The following is a 13,530-nucleotide window of genomic DNA, read 5'->3' on the forward strand; positions in this document are numbered from 1 at the left end:
TAGGCTGACTGTAGCAACAGAGCAAATAAAGGTGTCAGAGTAAATGTAACTACCTTGAAGAATTCTTGCCAACTTCTCCATTTGTCTCTCCAATCAGATATGACCAGGTAATAGATATGCCAAGAGAGTTGTAAAGAGTAATAAAGTATTATCAGTGGATAGATTGCTCAGTGATGTTGATCTGCTGCACAAAACATTTTTTTCCTTTATGTTGTGTTATGCCTAGCACAGTATGAATATAATATCGCTTCAGCCCTAATACAAAGAAGCCAGCAGTAGTCAAGCTTCTATTCTAGCTCACAAATACACAATTCAACCCTGTAAAGAAGCACTCCAGCATTTATTATTATTATTATTATTATTATTCACTGACTAGTCAGCCAAGACATATGGTTCATATAGTACTATAACATTTAATTGTTTCATGTTTTGTGACTACATTCTTTCCTTCATTTGGGTCACGTGACAGTGACCTTCTGAAAATTACATGTGTTTTTGTGCTCTTAGTGGGGTCAGCATCTCAGCCAGCAGAACCTAATGTAAGATTGAGCTGCATAGACGGTTCCACACATAGAGGGAAAGTTACATGGCAAAGTTATACATTGAGGAGTACCCTGATGTATACCACCCCAGACACTGAACAACAAAAGGTTCTAATGACTGTATTAGATAGGCACTTGCTGCTTTATACAAGTATATTGGTACTCATTTAAGGAGTCTATTACACAACTCTGCTCTCATGTTTGCAGCCGTTACTTACTTATATAGTTCTTCGGTTGCACATCCCCTATCCAACAGGGACATATGCAGGTGTTTACTTATATAATTCGTTGGTTGCACATCCCCTATTAGGTCATGTTCACACCGGCCGTTCTGTGGCTGCAGTACCAGCCGGATAATCTTCATTTCTGCTGAATTCGGATGCGGGCGCACATGTTGGAGCCCGCATCCGAATTCACTGCTGCACACAATGGAGCTTGCGGCCAATGAATAGCGCCAGTGGAAAACTGACATGACAGTTTCTCGTGTGGCCAGATGGAATCCCTATACTATGTGTATACGCTCCGGCCGGGATTCCATTCATTCACATACAACGTATGTGTTGCATAAATCACGGCCGTTGTTGCAAATTGCAACAACAGCCATGATTTCTACAACACATACATTGTGTGAACATGGCCTTACACGGGCATCCAATGGACAAGGATTTTTAAACATGCATGAAAGATGTGATCAGTCAACAAATAAGTGTTTGCTCATTCGCCTGGGCCTATAACAAGGGTGATATGTGTTCATCTCCCCTAAAACAGGGCGCTCAGTGGTGAATGGACTCAGATTGTAATAAAACTATAAGGCCACAGTCCTATATTTGTAATACGGGAATGCCCTCTGCCAAAGGGAATCATTTCAATAACACATTGCATTAAAAATGTGTTATTGGGGCAGTTCTCTCATATATCCGTGGTGCTTCTGACCTTGTATAACACAAGACTTTATTGCCCGAGTCCTGCAATCACATTTTTCTGCTCACAGCCTTCATGCTGTGTCCTATAGAATTCTGTCTGGAAATCTGGAAAAGGACAATGGCTTCTATCGGAAAGCTGTGTGCATCTCTACCCTGGTTTTCTATGTAACGTCTTGACAGTCCATCAGATATTAGCATAGGACTCTATGTATGCCCACATCCTCCAGCACTGAGCTCCAGTCATTTAAACCTGCAGATAATACAATTAGCCTGATCCTTGGGAACGGCAGTCTGCACATCTGCCCATGATTTCTTTATTCATCCCTCATATTGTATGCATCTCTTCCCACCGCCAGGCCCGGTCACCCCCTCCTGCCGCACACCCCCAGACTGATTCTTATTCTCTGCCCCCGATGATGTTTGTTTTGAGTGTGGTTTTAACTCCCTCCCCCCAGTTTCCCACACTTGGAGCCTGTCTCTCACTTTCCCTTCTATTCTTCCCCCTCACCCCATGTCAGATTCCTGCTGTCTGAGAGGTTCTTTTCCTCTTCACATGCCAATTGTCTGTCTAGCTGTTGCGCTGTAGCCAGTTCTCCTGACATTACCCATAGATGAAAAGATCACTTCTGCTGTTATTTACCTATTATCTGTCATTCACTGAGCAGGGGCATGTTCCATAGAGATGTACATGGAACGCACACAGTACTGCTCACTATCTCATTTCCCTATCTCAGACACATACGCCATTTGCTATGTAACCGTTTTAGGATTGTGGAAGGAAGACACAATATACAAGCTCTGAGTAGAGTTGGCACTGGTTAAACTAGAACTCCTGGCTGTGGTGAGATAAGGCAGCTATGCCTACCATTAAGTCACCATGTCTCCCAACATGTAACACTTTGCCAACAAGTGCTTAATATCCCTAAGCTTTCGAATTAAGATGCAGCTCAGTATATTTAATATACTGTACATAGTGATGCCTAGCCAGAGGAGAGTGCATGGAGCTTGGACACAAAAAGTTACTATGTCTCCGTACTACTGTGCGCTTTTATGATGTGTCTGTATGACCCATTATTCTCCTTCGGTAGCAATGCTTTTTTGTTCAGATTCTTACACAATCAAATACTGTAATATGTCTCCTGAAGAACAGAAGTTTACAATAACCTATAGAGGTCCTGTATTACTGTAATCTACTGCAGAGTTGTACAATGGCCATGTGCATAAGGTTAAAGGGGTATTCCCAAGCAATCCCGACACACATTAAATGCCAGTTCCCACTATAAGCACTTCCTCTTCTCCATCCCAACACATAGTAAATGCCAGTCCACACTGTAAGCACTTCCTGTTTTCCATCCCGACACACAGTAAATGCCAGTTCCCACTTTAAGCACTTCCTCTTCTCCATCCTGACACATAGTAAATGCCAGTCCCCACTGTAAGCACTTCCTGTTTTCCATCCCGACACACAGTAAATGCCAGTTCCCACTTTAAGCACTTCCTCTTCTCCATCCTGACACATAGTAAATGCCAGTCCCCACTGTAAGCTGTTCCTGTTCTCCATCTCGACACAGTAAATGCCAGTCCCCACTGTAAGCACTTCTTGTTTTCCATCCCAACACACAGTAAATGCCAGTTCCCACTTTAAGAACTTCCTCTTCTCCAACCCAATACACAGTAAATGCTAGCCCCCAATTTAAGTACTTTCTGTTCTCCATCCTGACACACAGTAAATGCCAGTCCCCACTTTAAGCACTTCCAGTTCTCCATCCTGACACACAGTAAATGCCAGTCCCCACTGTAAGCACTTCCTGTTTTCAATCCCGACACACATTAAATGCCAGTTCCCACTATAAGCACTTCCTCTTCTCCATCCCAACACATAGTAAATGCCAGTCCACACTGTAAGCACTTCCTGTTTTCCATCCCGACACACAGTAAATGCCAGCCCCCAATGTAAGTACTTTCTGTTCTGCATCCCGACACACAGTACATGCCAGTCCTAACTTTAAGCACAAGTCTCTTGATGTAGTAGTTTCTCTGGAATACCCCTTTATTTCACAATCACATTTACAATATAGACCAATGCATGTATCTGTGATGTATATTACCTCACTTGCCTGCCAGTTTGAAGGCTGTAATCTTGAATATAACTGAACAATCACAATAGGGAGTTATTACTTACTTTTGGCCCAGAAAGCAGTTCTTCACTTGTGCCCTGTTTTTCCCTTGCAGGTTTTATTATTGTTTTTCACATTTATTTGTTACATTCTAAAGTCAGAGCTATCATGTTCTGGTTTGAAGGTTGTGAAAGGATTCCACTTTTTTCTGTAATCTCCTTAATGTGTTATTTGTATATGATAAAGTAACTAAAAAGTACATACCATTCTAGACATGACATAAAGGCAGTCTCATTGTCTGTTCAGGTCACCTTAAAGGGAATGTGTCATTAGAAAATGACTTATTGTTTAAATAATGTTTTATGTTAAACATATTTTGAAAGAATTATTGGTGACCCTTTTTCTAATTTTCCTTTTTTTTAAAATTTATATTATAAAATAATCTTGATATCTTGCAGTTTTGATTCTCACCACTATGGCTTAAAGGAGAAGTCCGTTGAAAATTTTTATTAAAGTATTGTATGGCCCCTCAAAAGTTATACAAATCCCCAATATACACTTATTACGGGAAATGCTTATAAAGTGCTTTTTTCACTGCACTTACTACTGCATCAAGGCTTCCTGGATAAAATGGTGATGTCACGACCCGACTCCCAGAGCTGTGCGGGCTGTAGCTGCTGGAGAGGATGATGGCAGAGGGATGCTCAGTGTCCCTCCAGTGCCCTGTGTCCCTTAGTGCCCCCCTGCCATCATCCTCTCCAGCAGCCAAAGCCTGCACAGCTCTGAGAGTCAGATCGTGACATCACCATTTTAACCAGGAAGTGACATCACCATTTTATCCAGGAAGTGAAGTCTTGATGCAGCAGTAAGTGCAGGGAAAAAAGCACTTTATAAGCATTTCCCCTAATAGGTGTATATTGGTGATTTGTATAACTTTTAGGGGGCAGTACAATACTTTAATAAAAAATTTTGCCGGACTTCTCCTTTAAACTAAGCTGAGACTTCGTGTTGTGTCTGTGGTGATGAGAGGAGGCTGCTGTAAAGTCATCTGTACAGAATTGCAGCGACATGTGACAGCAGTAGATAGAGGAGACAATAGCAGCTTCCTGTGGAATGATCTCTTCAAAGGTCACAGAGCATGTTCAGTAATGTTTCACACTCATCTCAAGGGGACAGACTCTGCCTATTGCTGTCTATGTCCATGAGGCTTGCTGTAAAGCATGTCACTAAATGGTGTTAAGAACAGTTCAGGTAATATGGCAGCCCTCATAACAATGTAGAAAAATTGTAGTAAAATTAAAAAAAATGACAGTCAGAAAATAGAAAGAGATTAGACTAAAACCCATGTTTTTGTATCTGACTCTAATCAGTAAAATAAAATTTAGGTGACACATTCACTTTAAATTATACACATGGCGAGCTGTACCTCCTAGGTAAAAGGATTTCCCATGAAGATAAGGGTTAATGCAAAGTGTCCCACTCACTGGGGCTCAGAAGGCCAGAAAAATTGTCTATAACTTCAAAATCTGCCTAATGAGATTTAGGAACCAAACTCATAACATCTGGAAGAGTCCTCCATTTGCAGTCAAACAAAACCTGAACCCGATAGGCCTCATTGTTTTTAGAAGTCTTGTCCCCAGTGTGGAGATTTTCCATGTCTTCATTAATCAAGAGGACGATCAGAAAATTAGAAACTTACAATTGAGTGTTCTGGTACACCTGTAGTGCAACCAAACCTGAGTCCTGATTGTTTTTTGGGGGACTGAATTATTTTTAGGGGATTCTATTCATGGTGATCACCTGATTTGACCCCACTGGCCTTTTTCTTGTGGCATACTAAAGGAAAGTTTACTGAAATAAACCACAAATTTTCCTGGACTCATAAAAGGATCTTAGTCCACCATAGTGCTCCATATTGCTGGAAGTCATCAGTGGCGGACTGGGGTATCTGGGGCCCACTAGAGGAAAGCATCCTGGGGGCCCACTAATGAAGAACCAGTGAGAAACAACATGTCAATCAGTGTTTATACAGGTTCTAAAGCTGGGGGCCCAGCGAATGGTCCTCTGGTGGGCCAGTCCGACACTGGATGTCTTAGTGCAGGACATCCAGCAATATGGAGCGTCTGGTTAAGGTGTGCTTGACCACAAATGGAGGACACTTCAAGCAAGGGGTTATTGAGTCTCACTCGTTTGTGATTGTTTATCATTGCTTAGTCTAATAGGACCCTTGGGGTTATAGATGATTTCTCTGTGCCTCCAATGAGTTGGTTATCCTGTACCAGCTGAGTTGATTCCTTCAGGTTTGGCTTCAGAAACAGGGACGTGATTCTATCCACTCGAATAAAATTCACTTGTTGTACTAGTGGCTCTCTCTGTATCCAGCATACAGGGGGATCCTAAATGGGGATCCCTTCTATGATGTATAATAGATTGTCTTCATAAAAACATAGAAAGAAAAATAGATGGATATGTATATACAAGTACAGTGGTGCCTTGGATTACGAGCATAATTCGTTCCGGGGCCGCGCTTGTAATCCAAATCCACTCCTAAACCAAAGCAAATTTTCCCATAAGAAATCATAAAATTGCAGACAATTGGTTCCACACCCCAAAATAATGATTTATTATTCTGAATAACATGTAAAACAGATGAAACAAAAATTCAGAAACAGCGGAATATGTGATATTATAAGTTATTGTACAGTAATGGAGAGGATGGGGAAACACAAGGGCTGACAGAGACTGCAGGGAGCATGAAGGAATGACCAGGGCAGATGTGGGCACATACATGCAGCACTCTCTGTCTGGGGAGGGAGGGGTTACAGCTATGGTGAGATTACCTCCACAGTCCTGTCCCCTGATGTAAGCCCCAGCCTGAAGTGGATCTGCTATGATTTGGAAGATGAGGGAGACTTCCTGGGTCAGAGTACAGTGCTGTAGACCCCGCTATACAGACCTTGCCCCTCCTTCACTACTGCTCCCACCCAGTACAGGAAGCTTTTAAACCAAAGCAAGGCTCTTAAACCAAGTCACAATTTTGAAAAACTGTGAGCTCTTAAACCAAAACGCTGTTAAACCAAGTTACTCTTAAACCAAGGTATCACTGTATATATAAGTGGATGAAAGTAAGTAACATTAGTTGATGGGCATTGGTCTCCTGATTAAACATACAAAGGTCGTAGCTTGTCACAGCTCTTATATATACACAGTAGCATTTAACCACTTCTGGAAGTATTCAAGTATTCAGTGTCAGTGGTGTGTATATTTGGGGGGGGGGACTTAAGCCCCTATTCCAAGGGCCGACTTGAGGAGCAAACAAGCGCTCTCAGCGGTCGTTTGCTCCTCGTTTCCCGCTCGCTGCAGCAGCAAGCGGGTGAGTCCGGGGAGGGCCTGGGGGAGCTGCAGGGGAGCTGCCCGGGTGATCGCTAGATCGGCCGGGCAGCCCATAGCATACAGCAGCGTCTGCTGCCGCCGCTCCTATTCCACGGAGCGACGGCAGCAGATCGTTGCTGTATGCCGGCTGATTGTTGCCTTCTTATCCACGGGACGATTATCGGCTGGATATGGACGATTATCGGTCTGTGGAAAAGAGCCTTAAGGAACAACAAGAGTCTTGGCTATGTAATGTTTTGATCTAGTGGTGCTTTTGCAGGCAGGGTCAATAATTATTCATGCAGCCTTTCACTTTTATCATCGCTGGCCACACATCTCCATATTAGATGGGGCAATATGTGGCCAACTAAGGGTCATACTAGACAGAGCAACTATCAGCGAAACCGTGTGAAAGATGGCTTGTGATCAGTCGACAAATGACCAATAAAATAATCCAGTATCCATTCTAAAAGCCCTCCTCGTCTACTGCTCAAACTGCATAGTAAGCTTTATAAATAAGCACCTACATTATCAATAAGTGGCCGTCCAATAGAGCCCTTAGGGTATGTTCACACATTGCATATTTGTTGAACTTGTTCTGCGGATTTGTTGCAGATTTTGACTTCACTATTGAACTTCATTGGGACAATCTGAAACAAACAAAAAAAAGGTTCCATGGAGCCTCAGTTACGAGTCTCAAAACATGGGAATAGCCAGATATCCCTAGCCTTTTGCCAAGGAGTGCCTTCAGAGGGGAGAGCACCAAATCACCAACCCCTTAAGTCCCATTCGGTTGCGAGTATTGGAACATAAATAGGGAAACAACAGGGTATTGCGACATGACAAGGGGTTACCAAGGCAGGCATCCATCCACAAACAGCTGTTTCGGGGTATTTTCCCTTTGTTAGTGTGGAACAGGACTGTGGCTAGAGGGGGCAATGAAAAAATGAACAAATAAACAATCTGAAACAAATCTGCTATGTATGAACATAGCCTAAGGGTACAAACCCACTTGACGTATTTGCTGCGTGAATCAGTCTTAAAAATAAGCAGGCAAAACGCAGGTTGGCTTTATACAATTGTTCTGCGTTAAAATACGCAATTGCGTATTTGTGAAGCGTGAAGCTTGTTGTTAGCAAAGCATCAGTTGTTAACAACCTGTGCGAAAAACGCATGTAGCTTCACGCTTCAAAAATATGCAATTGCGTATTTTAACGCAGAACAATTGTATAAAGCCAACCTGCGTTTTGCCTGCTTATTTTTAAGACTGATTCACGCAGCAAATACGTCAAGTGGGTTTGTACCCTAATACAATGATTTTTAAACCTGCATATGTTCATTTCCTTATCTAGAACAAACCAAATGTTCCTGCAAACATTCAGTCAACTGATGACTTGTAAAAGCTCAGAGAGAGAGAGAGAGAGAGAGAAAGAGATAGATAGATAGATAGATAGATAGATAGATAGATAGATAGATAGATAGATAGATCATCAGATGCTACGTTATGAAACATTTCCTTTGGGAAAGATGATTTTTGTAATTCAGTGCCATAAAGACGCACCATATGGCGGCACATAAGATGCAGGTATTGCACCCACATAGCCATGTGCGAGAATTATTCTACACTTTGTACAACACATGGACACCAAAATATGTGATATGTATTTCATAATATTGCATTATAGGGATGGTTTTACCCACCAAACACATCTGCACATAAATAAGGCAACAAATGAATACTTCTAGTATAATACAAAGAAAGGCTGTCAGAATCTCCGCTATTTGAAGTGAAAAGCATGCAACATGGCCATCATGGCTCCACAAGAATGGCTTCTCAAGATGTCTACATAACACAGAGTTCAAAGACAGAGATCTACAGATGACCTTAAACTTTACCTCCCGGATTTCCCATCTTCTCATGAACTTTGAAGTGTTTTTAGGACCTAGATATTATTCTCTTCCTCTATGTGCCTATGAAGCCATCTATTCATTCATAATATGACATCTGGACCTTCCCATGACCCTCATTAATGTTAACTTAGGACTAATATCCTTATTCTTTATCTTTTTTGTGTATTGATCTTCTGTCACAGCAAGAGCTTGATCACAACTTTGTTCTGGGTAACCCTTGGCCTCCATCGTAGTAATAGGGTTATTGCAGACATGTTGCAGTGAATGCGCACAATTCATTCAGCTAGTGCATTGAAGCCTTATGATTTCGGAATGAGGTCTAATATCGGCTTCTAAAGAAGGAGAATGTAGACAGCTTGATTCTTGTGGGAATTCATGTTTGTGAGAAACCGTTGAAGGCAAAATGGCAGCGCAATCTGTCACCATCAAACTATATGTGACCTGGTTGTTACCATTCATTAGCGTGGCATAATAAGAGCTTCAGAAATATAATGGGCCGAGACAGGAGGACATGAAAGTCAACAAAGCTGCAATACATACATAATGGCGAGTGACACCATCTTATTACAGTACACTGACATAGTAATTGTGATCAAAACTCTTCTCTAATACTTCCATTTTAGTATGTTCCAGTAACTTGTAATAGGGTACTCCTCATAGAAGCAGGGCATGGTATAAGGCCTGGAAGGATCTGGCAAAGGGACAGTTCTTCTACAATTGCTGATTGAAAAATTCTAAACTTGCTATGTGAACGGGGTTGAACTACAGTGAGGGCACATGGGGTGAACTACCATGCACACTCCGTCATGTTATAAAGCTGAGATTGGATAGAAAGGTGTAATCCATGTGACTTTCCATTTTCTTTAGAATCAACCTTAAAGGGGTGGATTAAAGGGGTTGTCCAGAGAAAATATTTTTCTTTTAAATCAACCGGTGTCAAAAAGTTATATAGATTTCTAAATTACTTCTATTAAAAAATCTCAAGTCTTCCCATACTTATTAGCTGCTGTATGTCCTGCAGTAAATGTTGTTTTATATTCAGTCTGACACAGTGCTCTCTGCTGACATCTCTGGCCGAGACAGGAACTGTCCAGAGCAGCAGCAAATCCCCATAGAAAACCTCTTCTGCTCTGGACAGTTCCTGTCTCGGACAGAGATATCAGCAGAGAGCACTGTGTCAGACTGAAAATAGAACGCCACTTCCTACATGACGTACAGCAGCTAATAAGTGTGGGAAGACTTGACATTTATTAATAGAAGTAAATTACAAATCTATATAACTTTCAGTTGATTCTAAAGAAAAAGATTTTCGCTGGATAACCCCTTTAAAAATGTCTTTAGAACAGGCGTTAAAATAATGTACCTGCCTATTATTTCCGAACGCTGTTCAGTGAAATAATCGCTTTTTACGTAATGCAATGTGCGGTGGCAGGGTATACTGGCAATTACTGAGGAGTTAAGGGGATGGTTCCATGATTAGCACCTATCCTTATGATAGGGGACTACTACTATCTGCTTGTTGGGAGTCTGACTGTTGATGCCCCCATGATCTAGAGAACAGAGCTGACCTGAATCTCCCAGTACTCAAGATTGTTGGGGGTCCAAACAGTTAGACTCCCCCCGTGATCAGATAATTATCCCCTACCCACAGAATAGGCAATAACTTGCAATTCTTGTACAACCCCATTAAATCGAGTTCCACGTATTCTTTTCTTACTAGAATATATAAGGCAATTGCATAACTAGTAATTCCCTAATATAACACTACTCTCAATAGAGGCTGACAATATTCAATCACTAGATTCAGACTCTTTCCCCTGCAGATTCATCTCCTAACTAAAGGATAGCGATGACAGTAGGGTCTATATAATAATATGCTCTGAGGCTGGAATCATACTGTAAATAATTTAGCTTGTTTGTTACTGATTGTTTCCAAGTTTTTAGGGTTCACTTGCCAATTGTCATTGCATTTATAACTCATCCACCAAAAGGCGGATTGTCAGTCGTCTTTTCTATCTGGCACATAGTGACGGCTGGCATTTCCCCTAATAAGACGTTCCATGTTGCAGGTACACATAGCAGCTCGGCAGTCTCGGAAACAGATGGATTACCATATTCTGAATCTATCTGAGTTTGGATACATCAATATGGAAATGTTGTTTATCCAACATGATTCAGTTCTGCGGCTCTCATTTATCAGTCATGGAACTGTAACATTAAACTCCAAAATGTCTCTGTTTGTTAAATCCCAGCATTTTTACTTCAATTTGATGCTACTACTACTACTATTAGTATTACTCACAATAACTATATAGCAATAGAAAGTACATTTAACACAGTAAAGCATAACTGAAAGAATAAAAATCATAATTCCAGGAACTACATCATTCAGCATGCTGATCTCCTGATAGCTAAGATGGCCATGGGGGTAAGATAGCTGTCAGCCAAAAGCTTGATCCCTATACACATACATGCTTAGATTATCCATGTGTAAATGTGTTCTCAATTTGAACAGGGGATACTGCTACTGCCAGACGCCTAAAGCTGTTGTTTATCTCTCCAAGAACAAAAGGATCAAGCAGTTAAAATGTAATATGTCCAATCCTTCTCTCCCCTGACTGCTGGTGAGAGTCAAGAGGTCTCATACATTTGGGGAGGGGAATTGATCAAGTCCAACATAAAGCACGCGCCCCCATGTTGGATTTACTAAAAAGTGCATGCCTCTCAGTGAATCTGGTGAGTCTGAGGCTGCCATACGGCCATCAGAGATATCTAAACCAGCTCTGTCAGTAGGAATAAATTGTTATAAACCAGGCCCGGAAGCAGGCCACGTCTCCTTACTGCCTCACCGCACTCCCTGTCCTCTATCAGACAAGTAGGAGGGACAATGGGAAAAAAGAGGTAATTTTTTCCTGATGTACAGTGGGCACAGGCCTTATAAATCCCCCCCCCCTTTGTCAGCAGATCCCGCTGCTGGGTTTGGTCAATGCATAGTTATATAATAAGTATAGATGAAAAAAAGACACATGGCCAAGGGGTTCAAACAAAGGAGAGGAGAAGATGAAGAAGAGGGGTATGGGTAAGACTGAGTTTGTTGAAAAAAGGGTTGTCTGGCTTGTCTGTCTCCTTAAAGCGACTCTGTACCCACAATCTGACCCCCCCCCCCCAACTGCTTGTACCTTCAGATAGCTGCTTTTAATCCAAGATCTGTCCTGCGGTCCGTTCAGCAGGTGATGCAGTTATTGTCATAAAAATTTACTTTTAAACTGGCAGCCCTGTGGCCTACGGGAGTGGCCTGGATTGTGTATGCATTAGGCTGGCACAACCTCTCTGTCCCTCCTCCCCACCCTCCTTATCATTAGGAATGCTCCAGGCAGATTGCCTCCTATTCCCCACCTGTGTCAGCCCGGCACATGGGCTGGATTGTTAAGGACCTGTGCAATGTTTAGCATGGAGAGAATATTCCAGTGGCATTCATAATGATGAAGAGGGTGGGAAGAGGGGCAGAGGGGTGGTGCAAAGTTAGGGCACAGATACGCCCGTAGGGCACGGGGTTGTAAGCTTAAAAGTTGTATCTAGGACAATAACTGCATCACCTGCCGAACGGACCGCAGGACAGATCTTGGATTAAAAGCAGCTATCTGATGGTACAAGTGGTTTGGGGGGGACAGATTGTGGGTACAGAGTCGCTTTAAAAGAGAATAAATAACCTTCTGATGGAAAGTGAATTGGCCCCTGTACCTTATAGCTGCGAGCACAGCTCTCTGATGCCATGCCTAGCAGTTTAAAAAAAACGCTGTGTTCCAGCTCCTGGTATGCTCCTCCTAGGCATGTAGTCACGCTGCCTCTGCCCTCTTCCCAGCCACTCACCCTTGATTGGCAGCCTGAGCACTGGGCCTTAAAGGGGTTGGCCACTTTATAGTAAAATAGTTTTGTGTGTAGTATAAGTTAGTGTATTCACATTATTTACTGACAGCAGCTTCCTGTGTACCCCATAGAGCTAAAATCAGACTCCCCTCCTCCAGGCTGGGCTGCTCTGCTCTGTGGTGAGTCTGTCAATAAGATGGTGGAGCATGGAGGATCATGTGACCATGCCCCACCCCCCAGTGTCCACCACTGAGCCTGTATATGCCAATGGAGGACACTGGGGGTGGGGCATGGTCACATGATCCTCAATGCTCCACCATCTTATGGACAGACTCACCATAGAGCAGGAAAGCAGAGCCTGGAGGAGGGGAGTCTTATTTTAGTTCTATGGGGTACACAGGGAGCTGCTGTCAGTAAGTGCAGAGAGTACACTTACTAATACTGTACACTGAACTATTTTACTATAAAGTGGTCAACCCCTTTAAGTTTCCAGTACTGCCAATCAAGTAGCATTAAAGGGAATCAGTCAACAGCAATTTATGTTCCAAACTGCTGCCTCCCTGTCACTTTTCGGGAAAATAGAGGTCTGTCCGGATTTCTTCTTGAATATGCATTTTATGCTGTATACAAAAAGCATAGTTATCTACATTTTAATATACAGTAAAAACAAAAATATTCTACCAAAAAATGCAGTGTGAACCACTGTTCTCTATGGAGATGTTAGTGCGAATGTTTTGTACACTATATAGTCCTATTTACATTGTGTTTTGCTATAGTCCCTGGAGTTACTTTGTATGC

General features: G+C 42.2%; 2 protein-coding genes across 5 annotated transcripts in view; one reads left to right on the forward strand and one right to left on the reverse strand.

Moving 5' to 3' along the window:
* The window catches only part of LOC138769299 (immunoglobulin superfamily member 1-like), a 94,148-nt gene that overhangs the window by 74,482 nt on the left and 6,136 nt on the right, over positions 1–13,530 (reverse strand). The window lies entirely within an intron of this gene.
* TTYH1 (tweety family member 1) overlaps positions 1–13,530 on the forward strand; it is a 117,121-nt gene that overhangs the window by 18,044 nt on the left and 85,547 nt on the right. The window lies entirely within an intron of this gene.

The sequence above is a fragment of the Dendropsophus ebraccatus genome, chromosome 12 (assembly GCF_027789765.1).
Source record: "Dendropsophus ebraccatus isolate aDenEbr1 chromosome 12, aDenEbr1.pat, whole genome shotgun sequence".
In the NCBI taxonomy this organism is placed as follows: domain Eukaryota; kingdom Metazoa; phylum Chordata; class Amphibia; order Anura; family Hylidae; genus Dendropsophus; species Dendropsophus ebraccatus.